Source organism: Tiliqua scincoides, chromosome 12, assembly GCF_035046505.1.
Source record: "Tiliqua scincoides isolate rTilSci1 chromosome 12, rTilSci1.hap2, whole genome shotgun sequence".
Taxonomy (NCBI): Eukaryota; Metazoa; Chordata; class Lepidosauria; order Squamata; family Scincidae; genus Tiliqua; species Tiliqua scincoides.
This window is the reverse complement of record NC_089832.1, coordinates 13,503,867-13,518,075: the sequence shown is the minus strand read 5'-3', so window position 1 is coordinate 13,518,075 and position 14,209 is coordinate 13,503,867. Positions and strand designations below refer to the sequence as shown.

Sequence of the window (14,209 nt, the reverse complement as noted above, 5' to 3'; positions counted from 1 at the left end):
GCCTAAAGTTTTTGACCCAACCATGCAAGGATTTCCTTAGAGTAGGGGTCTCCAAACCCTGGCCCGGGGGTCAGATGCAGCGAGACTCTACCTAGCCCTTGGTCAGACTCTGATCCCCTGAGAGCCTCTGGCCCAGCTGACCAGACACAACCAGAGTTGTGCTGTGCGGCAAGGGATCCATTTAAGCGTGTTCTTTATTTCTTGGGCTGTGTTTGTGCTTGGAGAAATCCTGGACATTTGAGCCCATTTGGGCAGGAGGTCTGGTCTAGAGGGTAGAGCCTCCGTTAGCCCAAAGATAACATCAGAAGGTCGCCAGTTTGAGGACACCAGCAGATCCCTGAACGGCTGAGAATGGCGAGACCTTGAAGCAGCTGACAAAGCCGAGCTGAATGATTCCACCTGCTCTTCGTTTAAGCAAGAAGTGTCTTGGTTGCCCTCCATGTGAGAGATGGAGCTGCTTGCCAGCCTGCGTGGGAGAACTGGAGGCCAGAAGTGAGATAAAGCCAGGAAGACCCATCTGAAATGTTGGTTCTTGAAAGAGAGAACCTCTATGATTGTAAAAATTCCCTTGAGGGATTTAGAAATGCCTGCCTATGTAAACCGCCTAGAATAAAGTCAGAGGAGTAATCCAATGACCAGAAAGGTGGTATATAAATACCTAGTTGTCATTATTATTTATTTATTTATTCATTCATTAATCTATCTCTAATGGAACTTATTTAAATTTTATATTTAACTTTTTTTCCTGCCCTCGATACCATGGGAGATACATGATGAGTCCCTTTGGCCGAAAATTTTAGAGACCCTTGCCTTTGAGCATCCACCAAAAACACCTGCACCATCTCAGGTGATGTCTCTTTTAGTCCCATGCCATAATTTGACTACTATGCTTGAGTAGAAAGAACACTAATACTGTATTTGCAGTACCCTCCCCCCATCATCATAGCTTCAACTCCCACCTTCGACCTGCTGACAAATGAAGATTTAAACTGTGAGCAGCCCTGAGTTGATGGCGCTCGTTAATTCATTCCAGATTGTCTATATTTAGTTGCCAAAAGTCCATCAAGTCTCCAGGGCTGTGGAAAGGTTAACCTGAGTCATGCTTTTCCCTGAAACACTTGTTTGTTCTCACTTCCACACACACACACACACACACACCCAACACATTTTGAAGGCCTGGATGACCTTGCCAATGATGTGACATTGCTCTCCATGCCCATGCCAATCCAAAGAGGGCCCAGGTGGCAAAGCAAAGCATGGACGTTTGTGGTTTCAGAATGCTCTGGAGCCAAAGGACATTCTGGGCACAATGCCCGGTGTTGCTGCTGGCACCTGTGTGCACTCAAGAGGGTGTGTGACTGCTCACCATGGGGAAAGCCTCACCTACTTCCTGCCCACTTTCCCACCCACCCAGTCTTCTCTGTTGACTTTGACCTTAGCCAAGATTTTTGAACACAGATAGAATAACCATGTTTCCAAACTGGAGCGAAAAGGAGAGGTGAACATAAGAACATAAGAACAGCCCCGCTGGATCAGGCCATGGGCCCTTCTAGTCCAGCTTCCTGTATCTCACAGCGGCCCACCAAATGCCCCAGGGAGCACACCAGATAACAAGAGTCCTCATCCTGGTGCCCTCCCTTGCATCTGGCATTCTGACATAACCCATTTCTAAAATCAGGAGGTTGCGCATACACACCATGGTTTGTACCCCGTAATGGATTTTTCCTATAGAAACTTGTCCAATCCCCTTTTAAAGGCGTCCAGGCTAGATGCCATCCCCACATCCTGTGGCAAGGAGTTCCACAGACCAACCACACGCTGAGTAAATAAATATTTTCTTTTGTCTGTTCTAACTCTCCCAACACTCAATTTTAGTGGATGTCCCCTGGTTCTGGTGTTGTGTGAGAGTGTAAAGAGCATCTCCCTATCCACTCTGTCCATCCCCTGCATAATTTTGTATGTCTCAATCATGTCCCCCCTCAGGCATCTCTTTTCTAGGCTGAAGAGGCCCAAACGCTGTAGGTGGGGCAAGGGATGTTTATTAATCCATCACAGGTAGTGTGGGGGGGGGGGCAAAGTAGATTAGCATGGTATTTTTTAAATGTTTAGTTTTTTACCATCGCTAGAGAGCTTGGGAGAACTAGGGGAAAATATTTCCGTTTGTGCTGTCCTGGTGAACAAAACTTAGACCTAGAAGAGCCAGATTCAAATTCCCACTCAGTCATGAAATTTCCTGGTTGACTTTGGGCCAGTCACTCTCTCTCTCTCTCTCTCTGCCTAAACTACCTTGCAGGGCTGTTGTGAGAACCAAAGGAGGAAGGAACTATGTGCATCACCCTGAGCTCCTTTGGGTAGGGGTGAAGTCCTGCATTTCCCAATTTCACAGCAGCTCAAGAGGAGCACCGTCAGGCTTGTAGGTTTTGAAGCATGAAGGTGGTGGATCAAAGATGGCATCAGGGAATGTTCCTGCCCAAGTCAGATAATTAGTCCTTGCAGTTTAGTATTGTCGACACTGGCTTAGCAGTGGGGTCTCTAGGATTTCAAATAGGGCTTCTCTGCTCTACCTCCAGATTCAGTCTGGAACCTTCAGCATGCAAATCAGGTGCTGTATGGATTCCATGAACTATGAGTTCTCCTACTCGAGGGGAAAAAGGCCACACAACAAGCCCACCGAGCAAAGGACGGTGGGTGCAAGGTTTGAATTACAGACTTCTAATTGTAGCATCTTGGTAATCCCATTACACCAGCTTCCATCATACCTATCAGGAGGTTCCCCAAAACATTCCATAGAATGAGAAGGAACCAGATTACCATCAAGAAACCACCGAAGTGAATCAGGGTGTGCATCAACCAGACTTCCAATGTACATAATGCAAATTACACCTGACGGAGTGTGGCAGTTCAGAGCTTGAGCTTTGATCTGGGTGCCTCCACTGGAGTCTTTGCCTAACCATAACGTCTCATAACACACCAATTAAGGACAGCGATGAGAACGCCTCCGTGTCACGCGTGTGAGGTATGCAGTCACTATTTTGCTCAGGGGCAACGGATTCTTCACCACCGTCACGAGCCTGTGGGCTTCCCAGAGGCATTGTGGGAAAGAGGATGGATTAGATGGATCTTTGGCCTGATCCAGAGGGACTTTTGTTATTTTCTTATGTTCAACGTGCTGATCACCATGCTGATGGAGAACACTATGATGTGGACATCAACCTCTGTGCCAGTGCAGACATACATCAAAAAGGCTCACAGTGCTGTCATAAGAACATAAGAGCAGCCCTGCTGGATCAGGTCAAAGGCCCATCTAGTCCAGGTTCCTCCAGCTCACAGTTTCCCACTAGGTGCTTCAGGGAGCACACAACAAGATACCTGCATCCTGGTGTCCTCCCTTGCACCTGGCGTTCTGAGGTAACCTACTTCTAAAACCAGGGGGTTGCACATACCCTTCATGGTTTGTGACCTGTGATCGACTTTTCTTCCAAAAACCTGTCCAATCCCCTTTTAAAGGTGTCTGGGTCCCAACCCACAGTCTGAGAAATGCTGAGATTGGTTTTTAATCGATTAACCACTGAGTCAATTAAATGTCGGTCCTAGTTTTTAACATGTTCGTCCTTGTTCACAGGAGAACAGCTAGAAGTGAACCGAACAAAGCTTGCAAGCTTTACTCAGAAGGAGGCCAAGCAGTTGTGCTCAGGCTTCACGAGTGGAAAGAAACGAGATATTGCATAATCGGGGCGTCAAACTGGTTTCACAGAAACTCCACCCACTAAGGATCAAAGCAAAGCAGGACTGCAATCATCACCATCACACACACAGGGAATATAAACGGCCAACACCATGCCTGCTTGTTGATTCATATCTCCTGAAAGAAATTACCCTCTTCAGTCTGCAAATGAGACAGATGCTCATGGAGCATTGGAAGGCAAACTCCTTTGGCTCTATGGCTGCAATTTGGTTATAATTGGCCTGGCGGGGCTACGGCTTCTGTTGTGCACGGGGAGGTACGGTTCCTGGAAGCCTGCAGAAACTGTTGGGTGAGCTCAGAAGTGCAACGCTTTGGTTTCGTACCTCGATTTGGGCAGCGTTCAAAACAATAAGTTAATATTCCTAGTAATATTAATACGAGTAGTTTGATGCCATAGATCAGCATGGCTGGAGAAAGAAAGCTACACTGCGCATTTAGTTTATTCCACATTTTTATACTGCCCCTCCTAAAAGGAGCTCAGGGCAGTCTACATGGTTCCTCCCCTTCTTCTGGCCTCACAAGAACCCTGTGAAGTAGATGAGAGAGAGAGAGAGAGAGAGAGAGAGAGAGAGAGAGAGAGAGAGAGAGAGACTGACCCAAGGTTACTCAGGAAGCTTCATGGTTGAGTGGAGATTGGAACCAGGATCTTCCTGATCTAAGTTCAACTCCCAAACCACTGCACAGCCTCAAGGATTGGTGGTTTTCCCAAAATCACCCTGTTTCTTGCTTCTTTTTCAGACACACAGGGTGGCAAAGGTGAATTTTGGGTCATTTTATGGTCATTGCTGGGCCCAGACTGCTCCAGGATCAGATTTTCCCCCTGCCTTGCCAATGACAGTTGAGCGACATAACCAACCCCTGCTCTGGTGGTTGGCAACCTTCAGTCTCAAAAGACTATGGTATAAGCCTACAGCACCTGGTATTCCCAAGCAGTCTCCCATCCAAGTACTAACCAGGCCTAACCCTGCTTAGCTTCCGAGATCAGACGAGATCAGGCATGTGCAGGGCAACAGTTGCTGTCTGGGACGTCATCATTAGTCCCTGTCTCTGAAATCTTAGGTTTGGATGCATCTGACCCAGGAACCTTACCAGCCACAGGGCCAGGAAGAGGGTGGCTAGTACAGGGTTTCCCAAACCGTGGGTCACAATCCACCCGTGTCTCCTAACCCAATTGTTGGGGGGTCATGAAACCGGTGAGCTGATAGCTAAACTGGAAAATGTATTGAGCCCTATAGAAAGTGAAGGGGAGCCGCACCTGTGCGTTTACTCGTGGGTAGGTGACCGTACCTCAGTCCACTTCGAAGGGCAGCCTGAGAGGAACACAACGCCACTGGAATAGTTGCGATCTGATGAATGGAGGCACCCTAAAAAAAACAACACAACACTTGAGAAGGCTGTCTCTCCCCACCCCCAAGCTGACAAGGAAAATGTAGGGAGCCCTATGGAAAGCAAAACTGAGTCGTATGTGCACGTTTACTCTTGAGTAGGTAAATGTGCCTTAGCTCCTATCGAAGGCCAGATGAAGGAGAATGCAAGGCCACCATAAGGGTCCCAATCCAATGCATGGAGCGTAGAAACACTCCAGAATGTGGCCTCCCCCCACCATGGTTAAAAAAAGGGTAAAAACAGAGGCTTGAGCAGCTGATCAGGTGACACTTTTTTTAGTCTCAAAAAGCCGAGTGTCATTTTAGAAAGTGGGCCCTGGTGCTACAAATTTTGGGAACCGCTGGACTCCCGTTCACGGCAGCAACACCTGCCAACAGGTCAGCAATCCTCCTCTTTTAGTTGTTGCTCAGCAGCCGAAGTGATGCAGACCAGGAAACACCAGGGTTAGTTTATGTTGGCCTGTTGGTGCTGCCTACACTGAGTCACTGAGGCTGGCATCCTGCACACCACTCTTCCGACACGGAAAGTTGTTGCAACGGCCTCCAACATTCCAAGCTCTTCCCATGGCAGATGACCTCACGGCCATGTGCAGGGAGAGTCACCAGGAGCAAAACACACCTGCCCCCTCCTTCGGGATCTGGATGTTGCATGAGGCTAGAGGGCAAACCCGTGGCTTGGCACAGCCTTGCCGACACCCGACAGATGAAAACAAGGTCACTTGTGCATTTGTAATACCGAGGGCGATTGCTGGCAGCATCAGCCTCTTGCTTTTTCCCAAGTCTACTTGCATGCAAAATTGCAACATGCCTTCTACAATAGATAAAGAATGTCTCTAGAACATTTTGGGGACAGATACAGTCCTAGGCATGTCTACTAGGGAGTAAGGGCTCAATCCTATCCAAATTTCCAGCGCTGATGCAGCCATGCCAATGGGGCATGCGCTGCATCCATGATGTGGTAGCAGTCATGGAGGCCTCCTCAAGGTAAGGGAATATTTGTTCCCTGACCTCATTGCGGCTACATCAATGCTGGAAAGTCGGATAGATCTGTGCCTTAAGTTCCATTGACTTCAGTGGGGCTTACTGTCAGGAAAGGAGTGCAACCTGACCCCCCCTTTTTTTACCGGTTGCATTATTTATTATTATTTTATTTATAGTATATATATCCTGCCTTTCTAGCCAATGAAGGGTGCTCAAGGCGGCTCACAATTAAAACCATATTAAAAACATAAAATGTATATATATGTATGAAAGACATTTAAAAACTATAAACACAATAAGACCTGCATCTGGGAGGTCTTCAGTGAGGCAATATGTAGGTTTGGAACCTGTGGGTAGTCAAATTCATGGATAAAGAGTCCTCACCTGTACTGTATCTGCGCAAAAGTGCCAGCACAGGGCCCAGTCCTATCTAATTTTCTAGTGCTGGTGCATCTGTGCCAATGGGGCATGCACTGCATCTTATGGTGGGGCAGCAGTCACAGAGGCCTCCTTGAGATATGGGAACATTTGTTCCCTTACCTTGGGGCTTCATTGCAGCTGCACCGGTGCTGGAAAATTGGATAGGATTGGGCCCACAGCTGCCCACAACTCAGACATCCATAAACCCCAGCATCTCTCAGTATACTGGTTCCTCAAGTTATGGTCCATAAACCAGTGGTTCTCACACATTTAGCACCGGGACCCACTTTTTAGAATGAGAATCTGTCAGGACCCACCAGAAGTGATGTCATGACCAGAAGTAACATCATCGAGAAGGAACATTTTTAACAATCCTAGGCTGCAATCCTACCCACACTTACCCAGGAGTAAGTCCCATTGACTATCATTGTTAAAAGAGTATATATAGTAGCTTGTTCAAAGTGCAGGTCTGTAATTTTCCCAAACGCAGTCACATACCTTATTAGCATCAAGTCTAATATATTAAAAATATATATTGAAACGAAAGGGGACCCATTTGAAATTGGCTCGTAACCCACCTAGTGGGTCCTGACCCACAGTTTGAGAAACATTACTATAAAGTAAACCAGGGGTGCTCAATAGGTGGATCGCGATCTACCGGTAGATCGCGAGGCAAAATGAGTAGATCACGGAGTGCCGACCCCCCCTTCAGGTGCCTCTGGGAGGAAACGCCGGGAGTAAGGCCCATTGTACTCAATGGGGCTTACTCCCAGGTAAGTGTGGCTAGGATTGCAGCCTCACAGCCTAATCCTAGGCATGTCTACTCAGGAGTAAGTCCTGTTATACTAAGTGGGGCTCAATGTACACCAACATACATTGTACACATAAATGTTATATGTTATGATGGCGCGAACACTGTAAAAAAAAGTCTGGTAGATCTCCGGGCCTTGCTGGGTTTCAAAGTAGCTCTCGAGGCAAAAAAGTGTGAGCACCCCTGAAGTAAACCATAGCTTGGGGAGCCAGCAGACTACCTTCAACACTGTAGGGGAAAAAAGTCCACTATTTTGTTCAGAGATATTCTTTAAACTCTCATCGCATCCTGAGATCTCAAGGCAGGTGCTGACAGCTTCCAAGCAAAGCTGGATGTTAAAGAACTCTACTAAATAAAAGTCATAAAACACAGAATATTGCTAAAGCGTGCTTACGCAGCTGTTTACTCTGCCTGGTGTTAACAGAACTTGGGAAGCAGTCCTGTCATTGAAAACAACTCAAACCAGCTAGAACCATTACTCATGCAATAACTCACAGTAATTAGATGTAATTCTTATTATGACAACATTGGATGGTTCTGTTTATTATCCTAGTATTATTAGATTTTTAAATGGGTAACACACTGTAGATCTGAACACACTTTTCGTTAAGCACCCAGCATGCACTTCACAGTTTACGTCTCACGAATTACCTCCTGGGGACTTATCTCTTTCAATGAGACCAATTCTCCATTATGATTTACCGACATTATCTTACTTTAGTGTTCTTCAATGAACGGACAACAATAATTATATGCCATTTTCTCCCCCACCCCCCACTTACATTTCCATCAAATGAGCAACTCACCGGCTGCTCTTTTTACACCAAATAATTAAATTTAAAAAAAATGTATGCAATGCTGAGAAACTAAATGAACCAGAGGAAATAAGCATCTGGTATAAAATCAGCATGGCATACAGTTTGCAAAAAAATAAATTAATTAATTTAAAAAAATAAAATTTAAAAAATCAGATGACTTAGCTTCCACAAAATAATGCGAAATTGGATAATTTCATTGGGATATTTAAACTTGATTTTGCACTTGAAATCTTTTAACACATAATGGCATCGCAGAGGAGACTACAAGACAAATAATTGCATTTTTCCCCTAGTTTTCAGTATTAAAAAAAATGTTTACCATATTGGGTATGGCTCTCAGTTATGCCTTTTTCCAAGCTAGTCATGGTCATGTAAACTGGATCAAAGGTGGCTCTGGGTTTACATGTGCAGAACATGGTGCTCTGGCAGAAAATGTCATTTCTGAATTTAGGTTTCCCTTCCACCCCCACCCCCCCATAGGTTGGTTTATTTATTACAGTATTTATGTACATCCTTTCTCATACTCACAGTGGTTTTTCAAATGGGATTTTTACAAGAATTATTCTGCAAGAGAACTCATAGAATTCTCATTTCTCCAGGTGTTTCATCATCCCGGCTGCACAACTCATGGGGATGCTTTGTGTCCAAACTGCTACCTACCACTACCCAATAAGCCAACCAGGACAAAGGGACCAAAGGAAGCCTTACTAAGAAGCAGTGGAGGACTGAGAGCATCTATAGGCTCAAATCCTCCTCCTTGCTGTCACTGGCTTTAGCAGATGTGATGGAAACCTGGTTTGTTGCCATCGATGGTACCCAGCTGCAGGGGTTTTGCTCCAAGGTCCCCGAAAGCTGTCTCTCAACCTGGAGGTAGTGAGTAGCCACCATGATTTGTAGCCATTGATGGTCCACCGTGAATTTCTCCAATCCCCTTTTAAAGTCATCTAAGAAGATGCCATCACTATATCTTGCGGCAGCAAGTTCCGCAGATTAATCATGCCCTGTGTGAAGAAGTACCTCCTTTTGTCCATCCAAAATTTGCCACCACTCCCTTTCATTGGGTGACCCTTGGCTCTAGTACGGTAAGAGCTTCTCTCCACCATGCCACATTGTACCGATCTTGCCTACCTCACAGGGTGGTTGGGACAACAGGAGGGAGTGTCAAGCATGTCACCTTGAGCTCATAGGAGGAAGGGTGGAATGATGGATAAGTCAACAAGGGGAAGATTTGTTTCCTTCTGCAATCAGGTGCATCCCTTTAATGAGGTACTTCCTTGATTCCTGCTACTTTAGACACATGGAATCAGTCTTAGTTGATCAAAGCTGTAAAGATGAGGGAGCAGCAGGTGATTAAAGGATTCTGTCCTTGTCAATTGAAACATGGATTTGTTTACCAGAGTCAATCCCTAACAGTAGGGCAGGTTCAAAGATCAACAGCTGCTTAATTAGAATTCATCAGCAAGAACTTTTCGAAAGGCTAAACCCTTGTCATGCATAACCACTGTGGACCCAGACAACCTCCAAGAATCATGGAAGCTTCCAATGTGACCAAGTGCATGACCAGAAGGAGCCTCTTCCTCCCGTCTGTATGCTTTGCAGCGTGGACGGTGCCACCACACTTTGGGGTCCACAGTAAAGGCTGGCCAACCCAGAGGTGGAGCCCATTGTGGTCAGGGCCCCAGAGATTCAGGATCTGCAGGGTTGTTGTCAAAGAGCAGGAGGTGAGGAGAGATGGTAAGATGGATGGAGCTCAACAAACAGAAATCAAGTGCAAAGCCCTAGAGGCAGGTGGTGCAATCCTAGGGGGGGATCAACTCTACCCCCACACTGGAAGTAAGATTCCAAAAGACAGAAATATGGAGGACATAAGAACATAAGAACAGCCCCACTGGATCAGGCCATAGGCCCATCTAGTCCAGCTTCCTGGATCTCACAGCAGCCCACCAAATGCCCCAGGGAGCACACCAGATAACAAGAGACCTCATCCTGGTCCCCTCCCTTGCATCTGGCATTCTGACATAGCCCATTTCTAAAATCAGGAGGTTGCACATACACATCATGGCTTGTACCCCGTAATGGATTTTTCCTCCAGAAACTTGTCCAATCCCCTTTTAAAGGCGTCTAGGCTAGACGCCAGCAACACATCCTGTGGCAAGGAGTTCCACAGACCGACCACACGCTGAGTAAAGAAATATTTTCTTCTGTCTGTCCTAACCCGCCCAACACTCAATTTCATTGTGCTTAGCCAGGTTAGGTCATTTTTTGCTGAATGGTAAGCATAATTTTAAGGGTCCTTCCCTCTTGCATGGAAGAGGAGGAATGCCTCTTCCAAGACCATCATCTATGCATAAGAGCTGGGGGGGATGTCTCTTCTTGTGACACATTCATGCCATCTAAAAACACAGGTGTGTGTTTCCCTTGCAAATCCTTGTATTTTCATATGCAGATGAGGGCAGAATTAATTGACTGATTGAACAATCAACTAAAACTCATGCAATTAACTGATGACTGCCCTCATGTACTAGAAATTGAAGTTGGAGGTTCGTTTACTCATTTCACAAGCACTTAAAAACATAGCATCAGGCCCATTGCCTCAAATGAGTATTGAAGAGGCATTCCCCACTAAGAGGGAGAAAGAGTCAGGATGGTGTAGCGGTTTTGGGAATTGGACTTATACCTGGAAGATCCAGGTTCGTGAGTCGAGCTGCAATGGGAAACAGGAGACAGCCGCTAAAATAGAGTGTTGGGAGTGTTAGAACAGACAAAAAGCAAATATTTATTTACTCAGTGTGTAATTAGTCTGTGGAACTCCTTGCCACAGGATATGGCAATGGCATCTGGCCCAGTTGCCTTTAAAAGGGGACTGGACAGATTCCTGGAGGAAAAGTTTATTACAGGTTACAAGCCATGATGGTTATGTGTAGCCTTCTGGTTTTAGAAGTAGGCTACCTCGGAGTGCCAGATGCAAAGGAGGGCACAAAGATGCATGTCTCTTGTTGTCTTGTGTGCTTCCTGAGGCATCTGGTGGGCCACTGTGAGACACAGGAAGCTGGACTCGATGGGCCTTTGGCCTGATCCAGCGGGGTTCTTAGGTTCAAATCCTCAATCAGCCATGAAGTTTCCTGGACAACTTCGGGCCAGGCACAATCTCTCAGCCTCCCCTACCTCACAGGGTTGTTGTGAGGACAAAAGAAAGGAAGTAACCACGTACACCATCCTGAGCTCCTTGGGAGAATCATGGTACAAAAACGGACCAAATAAATATATCTCCTGACATTGCCCCATTTCACCAGTCTTCCCAACATAACCCGGCCTGGGCCAGTCTGTGGATCACCCGCCCATTTTTTTCTTGCTTCTTCCTATACATTAATAAGAACAACTATGTGATCTTCCTCCTGCAGATGAGGACTTATTTCTGTCAGAGGTTGGCTGCTGTTTCTCACACTTTGCTGGTGCTGTTTATTCTGTTACTTGATATAGATCCATGTTGTTCCTGGCACTGCGCCTATAGAAACTCAATGGCAGCATTTAATTAGTGCACATGCTGTAACCTGCTCGTGGCTGCTGAAGAACAGCTTGCAGGATCAAAAAAGCCCATAAATTAGGCCTGCACCTAGTCACGCTGTCCCAGCTTTACCTCAGATTCTTTGGGAATGGCAGTGAGAACGAGGTTAGAAAAGATAAGAATGGTGTACATCGAGGGCTGGCCCATCCATGAGGTCAACTGAGGTGGCTTCCTCAGGTAGTAAATAGTACTCAGTTAGTTGAGCACATGCTTGGCGTTCAGAAGGTATCAGGTTCAATCCCTGGAAACTCCAGGTAGGGCAGAGGGGAAAAAAGCGTCTACCAGTCTTTGTTGATATTATTGACCTAGCTGCACAAGTGGTCTGATTTATTATTAGGCAGCATTCTATGTCTATCAATCGTGACAGCTCTACCCTATGTTCAAGGTTAGAGGATGCATGTCTCTGAATACCAGTGGCAGGAGAGCAACTATGGGAAAAGGTTTTGCCATAATCTCTTGCTTATGCGCTGTTGAGATACATTTGGTTGGGCATTGTGGGAAACAGAATGCTGGACTGGATGTGCCTTTGGCCTGAAATAGTTATACCCTGCACATGCCTGATCTCGTCTGATCTCGGAAGCTAAGCAGGGTCAGGTCTGGTTAGTACTTGGATGGGAGACCGCCTGGGAATACCAGGTGCTGTAGGCTTATAACATAGCCTTTCGAGACTGAAGGTTGCCAACCACCACACAGTTATAGTGCCTCTGAACCCAGAGGTGGCTCATTTCCATAGTGACTTGTAGCCATTGCTAGATATGCCCTCTGAATGCCAGATGCAAGACATTGGCACTAGCATACAGATTGTCTTGTGTTCTCCTGGAGGCATAAGGTGGGCCATGGTGAGATACAGGAAACTGGACTAGATGGGCCTTTAGCCTGAACCAGCAGGGCTCTTCTTAAGTTCTTATGACCTCCACAAACATGCCATCTAAGCTAGCGGCCATGAGTTCCATAAATTAATCTTGTGGCCATGAGTTCCATAAATTAATTATTTGCCATGCAAAGAAGTGCAATCTTTGGTCTGTAATAGAGTATAACCAATCCTGAAGATGCAATATTGCTTTGTCAGTTTTCATGACAATGGTGGACTATGGATACCCTTGTTATCAAACAAAAAACAGGAAAATGTAGACTGCACCACATGGTTGCCCTCAGCAGAAAATATGACACTCTCAAATAAATACAGAAGGCTACAAAAACTGTATTGGATAAATGGTATTGGATTCTTGACACCAACCCCATGGGGCTGTGTCTTAGAGCACAAGCCTAGACAGGTCTACTCAGAAGTCTCTTTATGTTGAATGGGGCTTACTCCCAGGAAAGTGTGTATAGGACTGCAACCTTAGTGCTGTGGGAATGGTAGGGGGAGATTGTGTCAGGGCAACATGAAACAGAGCTAAGTGGGATGGGTTCAGAGAGGCTCAGGTCCAATGGGCTCCAAAACCCAGGATGGGGTTGGATGCTTTCTGTACTGGCCCTGAGGGGCCAAAATTCCTGGCCCTAAGAAACCTGGGAACCGTAGTTTGTAAGATGCCATTCCCTCCATATAAAGGCATGAATCACAGCATTCAATTAGCTTCCTCTAAGAGCACAAATCAAAGGGTGAAGTTTAAGCACATTCCCAGGCAAGTTTCAGCTTATTACACACTTTGATCTTTTAAGTGTTGTGTACAGATTAATTAAAAATACTGTTTGCAATGACACTTAACAGTCTCCAAAGAGGAGGGGGGGGAAAAATCACATTTGTGGTGAGAGTTCCCTCTTAATTAAGCCAAAGAGCAGTTTTGCAAAACAGCTTAATTATTGAACATGCATATTTAGGGGTTTTTTTAGGATGGGAATTCTACTAACTCCTGGCCTGGAGAAAGCAGGTTTCCTCTTTATTGGACACAGCCTCATCAGAGTGCTTTGGAAAGTGAGCAGTGGTGCAGCTCTTGGTCCTCGACCATATGCTCTCCTAGTTTTTACAGCTTCCTGTGATTTCCTTCCAAGCCATTATTCCCAATAATAAGATGGGTAGCCCAATCCTAACTAAAAACAACCCTGCACACTGCTGCAGTGGTGCTGGATGAATTGCATCTCGCTGGGGAGATTTGGCTGCTAGAGATCTCCTAGATTTAAGGGGATGTTAAGCTCTTTGCCTTGGAGTAAGCCCCAGCAGCTGCAATGGGTCAACTCTAAAAAGGTTGCCTGTGGGCTTCCCAGGATCAGCTGCCTGACTACTGGGGGAAACAGAATAAGCCGGCAAGCCTCTTCTTATGTTCTTCTCATGTTCTCAGATACTTTGCAGTGGTTCTCAAGCTTTTAGCACTGGGACCCACTTTTCAGAACGAGAATCTGTCAGGACCCACCAGAAGTTATGTCATGACTAGAAGTGACATCATCAAGCAAGAAAATTTTTAACAATCCTAGGCTGCAGTCCTACCCACACTATCCTAGGAGCATATGCACAATACCCTATTAAAAAGCATAGATCTGTAACAT

General features: G+C 45.9%; 2 pseudogenes; one reads left to right on the top strand and one right to left on the bottom strand.

The window, feature by feature from the left end:
- Positions 1 to 4,649: 4,649 nt before the first annotated feature.
- LOC136663292 (5S ribosomal RNA) lies at positions 4,650 to 4,766 on the bottom strand (annotated as a pseudogene).
- A 7,488-nt stretch (positions 4,767 to 12,254) lies between these two features.
- LOC136663303 (5S ribosomal RNA) lies at positions 12,255 to 12,373 on the top strand (annotated as a pseudogene).
- The last annotated feature ends 1,836 nt before the right edge of the window (positions 12,374 to 14,209 follow it).